Below are 11,808 nucleotides of genomic sequence, written 5' to 3'. Positions count from 1 at the left end.
CATGGCATTAGTGAGCCGAAAGGTTTGTAAATATTGTAGCTTTGCCTTTTATTTTTCAACCTTTTATTTTTAATTTTGTGTTAAATGAGGTCTTAATTTCCATTTAAGTTAAATATTTCTTTACAATTATGGAAACAATGCTGAATTTTCTGTTTCCATTCTCTAACTGAAGTTTGCATCAACCAAATAATATAAAAAATGTATACACAATGCTTATTCACACAAATTTTTAATGAAGCATGAATTTGGGTACATTCACTTTTAACGTTATGGGTTTATATGTCCGTTTGATACAACCGCAAAAATAATTAAAAAAAATTTAGTTGATATTTGTTATACGTTGTTGTCATCTGCCTTGTTGAGCGTCATCCAAGACCAATGATTTTAGGATAATAACTTTAGTATGTATAAGTAAATAGAAATCTATGACCACAAAAGGAAGATTGGGATTGGTTTTTAGAGTTTTGGTTCCAACAGTTTAGGAATGAGGGGTCAAAAGGGTCCAAAATTAAACTTTGTTTGATTTCATCAAAAATTGAATTATTGGGGTTCTTTGATATGCCGATTCTAATCGTTTATTTAGATTTGTGATGTCTGGGCCCCTTTATCAAATTGGTCCACATTGAGTTCTAGAGGTTCCAAAATTGAACTTTCTTTGATTTCATCAAAAATTGAATTGTTGGGGTTCTTTTTAAAATATGCTGAATCAAATCATGTATTTAGATTTTGTATATTGGACCATAGCAGGTAAATGTCCAATTTAATTTTTTTAAGTTCTAACACAACATTCATTGTGTGTCAACTAGCTATGTAGGCCAAAAATTAATTATTGTTTGTTTCCCTTTCCACGACTAACCCTGTAAAATCACTGCAACACGAAAAATTTTATTGGCCATTCTTGTCCAAATTTTTTTTTTCTATGTTGGTTTTTAGTGATATCTTTCCGATGCGTTGGTTTTTTTTTTTATACCTTTCTGATGCTGCAGTCATCAAACGTTTTAAATCAAAGCTTTTTTGCTTTGAAGCTTCTATATGATTTGGAATCAAGAAAAACAAACATAATGCCTTGCCATATGATTTGTGTTGTGTGCAAGGGTGATCTTAAATCTGAAGCATCTTTCAACCCACTGAGTGCACCTTGATTGGATTTGTCTTTAACCTCTGTTCCTGTTTAAAGGATAAAATCTTTTGAGTAAAAATAGTCTGAGACGTCTGAACAGGTTGAGCACAAGTCAGGAAATATATTTCCTGCTTTCAGAGAACGTCCCTGATTTCTGGTGTAAAAAAAAAGTTTAAATGTGATTTCATTTTTATGCCCCACCTACGATTGCCCCACCTACGATAGTAGAGAGGCATTATGTTTTCTGGTCTGTGCCTCCGTTCGTTCGTTCGTTAGTTCGTCCATCTGTGTGTCCGTTCGCTTCAGGTTTAAGTTTTTGGTCAAGGTAGTTTTTGAAGAATTTGAAGTCCATTCAGCTTAGTACACATGTTCCCCATGATATGATCTTTATAATTTTAATGCCAAATTATAGTTTTGACCCAAGTTTCATGGTCCACTGAACATAGAAAATGATAGAGCAAAGTTCAGGTTAAAGTTTTTGATCAAGGTAGTTTTTTAACTTTAACTTTCTTAAACTATCCTGGGTTTGTACCAAACTTGGACAGAAGCTTGTTTATGATCATAAGATAGTATCCAGAACTTAATTTTGTAAAAAATTAAATTCATTTTTTCGGTATTTTTCGGGCGTCAATCAAATGTTGTCCGTGCATTAACTCATGAACCGTTCAACTAAAGCTTTTAAAATTTTAATATGTTGTTACTGACAACTAAATGAAGGTCAAGTTCAATAATGGCGATTTTGACTTTTACCGTTCAGGAGTTATGGTTATTGAAAGATTGAAAAATGGTTTTTCCAGTCGTGTCCGTGCATTTACGCATGAACTGTTCTACCAAAGCTTTCCAAATTTTAATATGTTGTTACTGATGACAAAATGGAGGTCAAGTTCAATAATGACGATTTTGACTTTTACTGTTCAGGAGTTATGGTTCTTGAAAGGCTGAAAAATGGAGTTTCCAGTCGTGTCCGTGTATTTACACATGAACTGTTCTACCAAAGCTTCCCAAATTTTAATATGTTGTTACTGATGACAAAATGGAGGTCAAGTTCAAAATGACGATTTTGACTTTTACCGTTCAGGAGTTATGGTTCTTGAAAGATTGAAAAATGGTGTTTCCAGTCATGTCCGTGCATTTTCTCATGAACCATTCAACCAAAGCTTTTGAAATTTTTATATGTTGTTACTGATGACAAAATAAAGGTCAAGTTCAACATGTTCAATAATGACGATTTTGACTTTTACCGTTCAGGAGTTATGGTTCTTGAAAGATCGTAAAATGGCGTTTCCATTCACTTTATTGCATTTACTCATGAACCATTCAATCTAAGCTTTTCTAATTTTAATATGTTGATACTGATGACAAAATGGAGGTCAAATTTGATATTGACGATTTTCCCTTTCACCATTCATCAGTAATGGTTCTTGTGATATTGCTAGGACACAAATAAATGTTAATAAATCCGGTTTGCTGTCGTTGTGACAGCCTCTTGTTTTCCTTTTTTTTGTTCAGCCTGCGATTTACAGCAAAAGTAGGTGAGACACTGGGTTCCGCGGAACCCTTACGAATTTTTTCATTACAAATTTTATTCATCTCACTATTAGTTATTGCTTTATGATATGGTACAAAAATCAACTAAAAAAATCAATTTTGTTTGCCCCCAGGTGACTTTTAATATGTTTATAGCATTGAAAAAGCTCCAAATTATCTCCCTTTGATGCAAAAATACATTTTTTTGGCATTAAAGTTGAAATATCTTTTTTAAATCATCGATGACCTATATTTTTTATTATTGTTTTCAAAAAGCTGTACATGAACTAAATACTTGTAAAATTTAAGCGATTTCTGTAATTTAGTTCTTTTTTTATTTCGATATTACTTCTTTTTCTCCTATTAGTTCAACAGTAAATAAGGACATTAACAAAAAATTATGCTTCTTTCAGAGGCAGATTGTTAGCGTAAATGAACGGTGACCCAATTTTTTTATTTCATTTTTAGCTCACCTGGCCTAAAAGGCCATGTGAGCTTTTCTCATCACTTGGCGTCCGTCGTCGTCGTCTGTCGTCGTTAACAATTTTTCAAACATCTTCTCCTCTGAAACTACTGAATGGATTTGGATGAAACATGATAGTTCCTTAGATTATCCTGCACAAAATGTGTGCTTCGATTTTTGATCCGTCAAAAAACATGGCCGCCCTTACTTTAAATAGAACATAGGGGTCAAATGCAGTTTTTGGCTTATATCTCAAAAACGAAAGCATTTAGAGCAAATCTGACACGGGGGTAAAAATGTTCATTAGGTCAAGATCTATCAGCCCTGAAATTTTCAGACGAATCAAACTAACCATTGTTGGGTTGCTGCCACTTAATTGGTAATTTTAAGGAAATTTTGCAGTCTTTGGTCATTATCTTGAATATCATTATAGATAAAGATAAACTGTAAACAGCAAAAATGATCAGCAAAGTAAGATCTACAAATAAGTTAAATATGACCAAAATTGTCAATTGACCCCTTAAGGGGTTATTGTCCTTTAATGACAATTTTTTCACAATTTGTTCATCATATTTGCTAACTTTAAAAAATCTTCTCCTCTAAAACTACTCAACCAAATTCAACCAAACTTCAACTGAATGATCAGTAGGGTGTATAAAATAAAGTTTGTGTTTTATTTTCTATTTTGTCTAAAAACATGGCCGTCATGGCTAAAAATAGAACACAGGGTAAAATGCAGTTTTTGGCTTATATCTAAAAAACTCCAGCATTTAGAGCAAATAAGACTAGAAGTTAAAATATTTATTAGGTCAAGGTCTACCTGTCCTGAAATTTTCAATTTGCAATTTGCAAAAAAAATAATTTGTTGTGCTACTTCCAAAAAATAGAAAATATTCTGACCAGAAAAAAACCCATGTCCCCCTACAAGTTAAATGGTCCATGCCTAACTGTTATTAATGAAATCATTTAACTGTTTTGCTGTTATTGGAGCCCCTTGCCCCTTCTCAGCAGTGGAATAAATTCAAATCATGAATGAAGAAATTGGAAAGAATAACAATTTAATAATGTAACAATAACAATTTTATTGTTAAAATTCTTTTATTGTAACTATAATGTAATAAAAATAACGTCCTGCCGCTCTTCTTGTATGCATATTATATTAGAAGGAAACGTGTAAACATGGTAGAACTTGTATTTCTAATATTGAAGAATTGTTAGCTGTACATGTTTGCCTGGCATGGTTCAATATGTTCAATAAGGCATTATTTACCAGGTGAGCGATTCAGGCTCTTGAGAGCCTCTTGTTCTATTAAGTATATAATAAAGTTCATTTATCATGTTTATAGAAAAATATAAAGAAATCATATATTAGAAAGAAAAAAAAGATTTATACTGGAGAGCCCCCTTAATATAAACATATTTTATTTGTAATCATCAAAGGGAATGAGACACAAGCTAAGACTTATGATGTCTTCTTTGGTATCTTTTCTTGTCTACATGAAATTTTATTTTGCTGTTATCACAGTCCAGGCAATTACTGAAAACTGTAATATTACTTTTTAGCTCACCGTCGTCGTCGTCCTGCGTTAACTTTTACAAAAATCTTCTCCTCTGAAACTACTGGGCCAAATTTAACCAAACTTGGCCACAATCATCATTGGGGTATCTAGTTTAAAAAATGTGTCCGGTGACCCGGCCAACCAACCAAGATGGCCGCCATGGCTAAAAATAGAACATAGGGGTAAAATGCAGTTTTTGGCTTATAACTCAAAAACCAAAGCATTTAGAGCAAATCTGACATGGGGTAATATTGTTCAACAGGTCAAGATCTATCTGCCCTGAAATTTTCAGTTGAATCGGACATTTCGTTGTTGGGTTGCTGCCCCTGAAATGGTAATTTTAAGGAAATTTTGCTGTTTTTGGTTATTATCTTGAATATTATTATAGATAGAGATAAACTGTAAACAGCAATAATGTTCAGCAAAGTAAGATCTACAAATACGTCTACATGATCAAAATGGTCAGTTGACCACTTTAGGAGTTATTGCCCTTTATAGTAAATTTTTAACCATTTTTCGTAAATCTTAGTAATCTTTTAGAAAAATCTTCTCCTCTGAAACTACTGGGTCAAATTTAACCAAACTTGGCCATAATCATCATTGGGGTATCTAGTTTAAAAAATGTGTCCGGTGCCCCGCCCAACCAACCAAGATGGCCGCCATGGCTAAAAATAGAACATAGGGGTAAAATGCAGTTTTTGGCTTATAACTCAAAAACCAAAGCATTTAGAGCAAATCTGACACACAGTAAAATTGTTCATCAGGTCAAGATCTATCTGCCCTGAAATTTTCAGTTGAATCGGACATTTCGTTGTTGGGTTGCTGCCCCTGAAATGGTAATTTTAAGGAAATTTTGCTGTTTTTGGTTATTATCTTGAATATTATTATAGATAGAGATAAACTGTAAACAGCAATAATGTTCAGCAAAGTAAGATCTACAAATAAGTCAAATGACCAAAATGGTCAGTTGACCTCTTTAGGAGTTATTGCCCTTTATAGTAAATTTTTAACCATTTTTCGTAAATCTCAGTAATCTTTTACAAAAATCTTCTCCTCTGAAACTACTGGGCCAAATTTAACCAAATTTAGCCATAATCATCATTGGGGTATCTAGTTAAAAAAAGGTGTCCGGTAACTCGGCCAACAAACCAAGATGGCCGCCATGGCTAAAAATAGAACATGGGGGTAAAATGCAGTTTTGGGCTTATAACTCAAAAACCAAAGCATTTAGAGCAAATCTGACAGGAAGTCAAATTGTTGATCTGGTCAAGATCTATCTGCCCTGGAATTTTCAGATGAATTGGATAATCGGTTGTTAGGTTGCTGTCCCTGAATTGGTAATTTTGAGGAAATTTTGCTGTTTTTTGTTATTATCTTGAATATTATTATAGATAGAGATAAACTGTAAACAGCAATAATGTACAGCAAAGTAAGAACTAAAAATAAGTCAGTATGACCAAAATAGTCAATTGACCCCCTAAGGAGTTATTGCCCTTTATAGCCAATTTTTAACAATTTTCTTAAAATTTGAAGATTTTCAATAACATTTTCCACAGAAAGTACTGTTATAGATAGAGATAATTGTAAGCAGCAAGAATGTTTAGTAAAGTAAGATCTACAAACACATCACCATCACCAAAACACAATTTTGTCATGAATCCATCTGTGTCCATTGTTTAATATTCACATAGACCAAGGTGAGCGACACAGGCTCTTTAGAGCCTCTAGTTTATATAATATTACAAGTAAAAGTAATATTACAAAAAATAGTAATATAATTCTTATATTACTAAAACCTGTAATATTGTTATATTACTGAAATGTGTAATATAGTCTCCATATTACATAAAACAGTAATATTACTAGAAAATGCCTATATTACATAGAACTGTAACATAAGGCTAAAAATCACTAGGTTTTCATACTTTAATTACTATAATAATTTAGACGTATGATGATAATAAATTAATTATTAAACAATTCCAAATAATAATAATAATCCAATTAAAGTACATAGTATCAATTCAAAATAAAAAATCCAAAGTAAAACTATTTTCTCCTTACAATGTGAAATATAAAATAAATGCCAAATTTACTAAATCATAAAATGAACTTAATCTCAAAATCAAAATATAAAAGTCTTAAAAGTATTTTCTAAAATTAAATTATGATTCAGAGATAAATTTTGTCTCAACACTGCACAGTCAACTAGTAGACTGGTAAAACAATCTTTTAGGTCTAGTATAATGACATGACCATGACGAGTAGTGTGAGGTTACGCTTCCAGAACACTGACTGCTATCTTAAAATATTCTCAAAAATAAAAGGGGAGTCAAAAAATACATTTTTGTCCAAACACTACAAAGTCAACTGGAAGACTGATCGTCAGTCCTACAGGTCCAGTATAATAGACTTTATCAGTGCAAGTTTGGGTTTCCGAAGGGTGACTGCTCTTCCAAAATTTTGCAACGATATTTATACTAAAACACAAAATAACTCAATTTATCCCGACATGTTAATATTACTCTCATTAGCAAAAATAGACTTTAATTAACAACGCCTAATCATATAATGTTTTGATAAAATCTGTGGATGCTAATTGTCGAGCCTGCAACTTTTGTTGCAGAAAGCTCGACATAGGGATAGTGATCCGGCGGCGGCGGCGGCGGTGTTAGCTAACTTCTTAAAAGCTTTATATTTTAGAAGGTGGAAGACCTGGATGCTTCATACTTTGTATATAGATGCCTCATGTTACGAAGTTTCTGTCAGTCACATGTCCAATGTCCTTGACCTCATTTTCATGGTTCAGTGACCACTTGAAAAAAAAGTTCAGATTTTTTGTAATGTTGAATTCTCTCTTATTATAAGTAATAGGATAACTATATTTGATATGTGCGTACCTTGAAAGGTCCTCATGTCTGTCAGACAGTTTTCACTTGACCTCGACCTCATTTCATGGATCAGTGAACAAGGTTAAGTTTTGGTGGTCAAGTCCATATCTCAGATACTACAAGCAATATGGCTAGTATATTCGGTGTATGGAAGGACTGTAAGGTGTACATGTCCAACTGGCAGGTGTCATCTGAACTTGACCTCATTTTCATGGTTCAGTGGTAAGTTATATTAATCTGAAGATCTGTTTACTTTTTTGTGATGATTCTTTATCTTATTTTAGAGTGATCATGTTTATTAAAAATACATGTTGTGCCGTATCTCAGAAACTATTTATGATTATTCCATAAATCTTCACACACTTTTTAGTTATATTAAAACCACAAAAGGAAGATTCAGATTTTTTTTTGGTGGTGATGGTCCAAACTGTTTAGGAATTACGGGCCAAGACCAGTATTTTTCTATCTTTATCTATATAGTCAATCTAGACTTCAAAAAAAGAGTGACGAAAGATACCAGAGGAACAGTCAAACTTATAAATCAACTAAAATAAATTGACAACATGCACCTGGCTAAAAATAAAAAAGACAAACAATAGAACACATGACACAACATAGGAAAATAAAGAATAAGCAACACGAATCCCATCAAAAATTGGGGGTCATCTCAGGTGCTCCAGAATGGTAAGCAGATTCTGCTCCACATGTGGCACCCGTCATGTTGCTTATGTAATAACAAGTCCGGTAAATAGTCTAATTTGGTAGGTCACATTCATGAAAGGGAAGGGGATTGTAGTAACAACATAAGGAACATATCCGATATCATTTGTGAAACAGTTATTTCATAACTTCAACTTATTAATACCTCAAGTAGAAGGTTGCATTGGGATTTTCACACCAAAATGTATGTCGCTTGAAAAATGTCTCACTGAGTCATGAAATGTTTACAGATATGGTGTGTCTGAATGATCTTGATGTGAATGTTTCTTTAAATTTAATTTCTTATTGTCTGTTGATAAGTTTATCTTGCTGTTAAAAAGTGTTATACAATAGTATATATACATGTGTATATTTAAAAAACTGACTGCATGACAAATCTCAAGTGACTTAAGAAAATAATGTGATTCTAATTGTCTAGTTTATTGAAATATTTTCTTCTTTTTTCACTTTTTTTATAATTTATTGTCTTAGTTCACTTTTTTGAAAATTTTGCTTTTCAATGTTTTATATACTCATCCTCTAATGCTGTTTTATTTGATATTTTAGCAATCCATGGTGAATTTAAGTCACCCAGAAATACTGACAATAAAGAATGTAACAAAAGATAATGCTGGATGGTATGGTTGCTTGATTTCTATTCCACTTGGTAGATATTACCAGACTGCCTGGCTAACAGTTTTAGGTAAAGGCTTAGATAAGAATGAGAAATGTTTGTTTTTCACCAAGAAATAATACGTCTTAGAGCAAAATATTCACATAAAAATGATTTAATCGTTTGGAGAATTTAATTATCAATTTTCGATTACATCATTATCAATAAATTTTTTATAGACTGTCATAAAAATAGGAGGTTTGGCATCATGAAAATTGGAAATGTACAGTTTTTTCTTAAAAAATTAATTCTTTTAATGCCGCCACAACTGAAACGTCATATTATTTTACCCCTGTCAGTGTCTCTCTGTATGTCATTCCCATTATGGGTTTACAGTTATTCCACTTAACTCCTCCTACAGTTTGAATTCTAGGAAGTTTTCACTCTGATGTCTGTTTGTAGTCTTTGTACATGTATTGAAGGTGTGCATGTGGTCAGGGTTTTGATTTTGTTTAATATTTGCTCTTAATCATTTTTTGTAGTAGTTACTTGCATAAGGGGAGCTCGCATACAGATAATTGTCCTACAGTTTTATGCTAGGAAGTGTTCACTTAGTTGGTGGTTTTTCCATTTTTTGTGCATGGGGTCAGGATTTTGATTCTTATTTATATTTGCTCTTTTGGGTGATAATATAATTTACCTTTGTCATATTTAAGGTAAAGTGTTAGACAGGTATTTTTAAATAAGACTTTGCATCTGCAGGGGCATCATTTGTGTCTGTCAAAGAAATCCAACATTGACTTTGCTATAAAACAGTTTCAGAGTGAAGTGTGGCCAGGGATTTCACTTAGTCTAGTTTGTATTGTGTAATAATTAAATTTTGTATGTCATACATGTGATTCTTCCGATGGGAGTCGAAATCTCTTGTTTTTCAGACCCTCTTCCATCCCTCCCATTAAAATTTGAAATCTACAACTTTTGAAAATGTCAACATCGAAAAAGTTTCAGTAAACATTTTTGTTTACAGAATTAAAACTGACAGGGTAAAACTCTTGAGAAACTCGAAATTGATATCGGAAAAGTCTGTAAAAACAGAAGGTCACCATTTCTTTTTCTTGTTTTTGTGTCGTAAGGTAAATAGCTTCGAGTAATCAATGAAGGTGTTTATTATTAGACTATATATACAGCAATAACAAATTATTGGCAATTACCTGGTCATCAACTAGCTAGTTTAAGACACACGTCTGGATGATTAAAAGTGAAATACTGACAATGGATTAAGATGTAAAAAAAAAGACTTTAATTTGATGCTATTGAAAACATTGAACAGTTATAGTACTGAACCTCAAAGACAAATGTCTTAATGAAATCAAATACGATATTTATGGCTTGTTTTCTATCTAAACCAATGGAATACCTAAGTATAAGTATGTTTGTCTTTGAAAATTCTAAATTTTTATAATTTGATGAAATGCAAACTATGTTATCCCATAGACATATAATGTATTATACATGTATGTCTCTGTTATTACCAAATACCCTAGCAACAAATTAAAAACAACCAATTATCTAGCCATATTTTCTCTGCCTGGAGATCTGATTTTAAATTGTACAAGTCAAGTGCCATTGGGTCAAGATCATGCTTACTACACTTCTTGCCAAGCTGACTATGGTGACCCTAATGACTTTATTAAACATATTGAGACAGCTACCTACCAGAAAGCCACTGCTCAATAGTGTTACCAAAGTTGACATTATGTAGCTTAAGCAGAGATACTTTTTACCAACTATATATGATGGCTGATCACTTTATCTTAACTTTATATATGTAATAAATAAATATTTGAAACCCCCTTATCTTATATTTCTATCAAGTAAAAATGGCTATGCAGGTGCTTAAAGTATAGAACACTTACAAAAAAGGAGAATAAGCAGTTTTAACACCAAAAATAATCATGGCGTTCATCGTTAAAAATGTTGAATTTGATACACACTTTAGAGTAACTTATGTAGTGGGTTATTCAGTGTGCACCACATTTTTTTTAATGATATTATTCCTTCATAGACAGAAAAAAATATTACAATCATTCCTAAAATAAAGACTTTTAACAATTAAAAGTTTGATGAGGAGGAAAAAAGGATTGAATTGGATATAAATATTGTAGATAAGCCAGCTATTGAGCTGACACATATTTACCATTTCCTTTCAAACATATTATTTCATCTTTTGAAAACTTTTTAATTACAAATACTTTAATTGCAGATGAACAAGCAGAAGCAGTAGACATTAGGTCAGGAGGAACAAACGATAAAGAGCAAATAGTAATCTACATTATCGGTGGTGTCGCATCAGTAGTTGTTCTCTTCCTGTTACTCCTGATATTTATATGTTATAGACGTTACAAGAGGGTTCAGTCCAGCAAATATAGAAATGTCAAGAGAGTAATTGTCATGACACAGGCTAGTTTCAATATTCAAACATATTTTATTACTGATAAGTTCAAATACAAGTGCACAAAAAAGAATATGTTTGACTTATTCGGTTATAATTAGGAAATGAAGTTTTATGAGGAAGTTGTCTTTATATGGTGTAAAAGTTACAAAGTAAGTCTTAAGAAAGGAAGATTATTGAGATTCATTAAATGTTCATCAGTAATGTTTAGATTATGAAAATAGAGATATTCAATCTAGACAGAATCTAATTTAGTTTTAAGGAAGTTTTTGTCAATTTTAGATTTGAATATTTATAACAGCTTTGCATCTGGACTTGCTTCATTTATTATTAGCGATAGTCTGTGTGCTCTTCAAACTTTTATGATGTTTATTTCTATTACAAAATCATGATAATTAAAAAAATGACATGGATTTGCACACAAATTTGAAACAGGTATACATTTTAATTTCATATCAGAATGTTTTGCATCAATTCCAGAATG

The 11,808-nt window shown here is 32.1% G+C and overlaps 1 long non-coding RNA gene across 3 annotated transcripts; it reads left to right on the top strand.

Annotated features, from left to right (window-relative positions):
• LOC143075928 (uncharacterized) lies at positions 1-11,806 on the top strand. 3 transcript variants are annotated; one of them, XR_012978467.1, is made up of 3 exons: positions 1-22; positions 8,827-8,962; positions 11,136-11,806. It is a non-coding gene; the product is annotated as an uncharacterized LOC143075928 (long non-coding RNA). The 3 variants fall into 3 exon arrangements; XR_012978468.1 differs by lacking the exon at positions 1-22 and adding an exon at positions 6,943-7,782; XR_012978466.1 differs by lacking the exon at positions 1-22 and having other exon boundaries at positions 6,943-8,962.
• The last annotated feature ends 2 nt before the right edge of the window (positions 11,807-11,808 follow it).

This window comes from Mytilus galloprovincialis, chromosome 5, assembly GCF_965363235.1.
Source record: "Mytilus galloprovincialis chromosome 5, xbMytGall1.hap1.1, whole genome shotgun sequence".
NCBI classification, from domain to species: Eukaryota; Metazoa; Mollusca; class Bivalvia; order Mytilida; family Mytilidae; genus Mytilus; species Mytilus galloprovincialis.
This window is presented reverse-complemented; position numbering and strand designations above follow the sequence as displayed.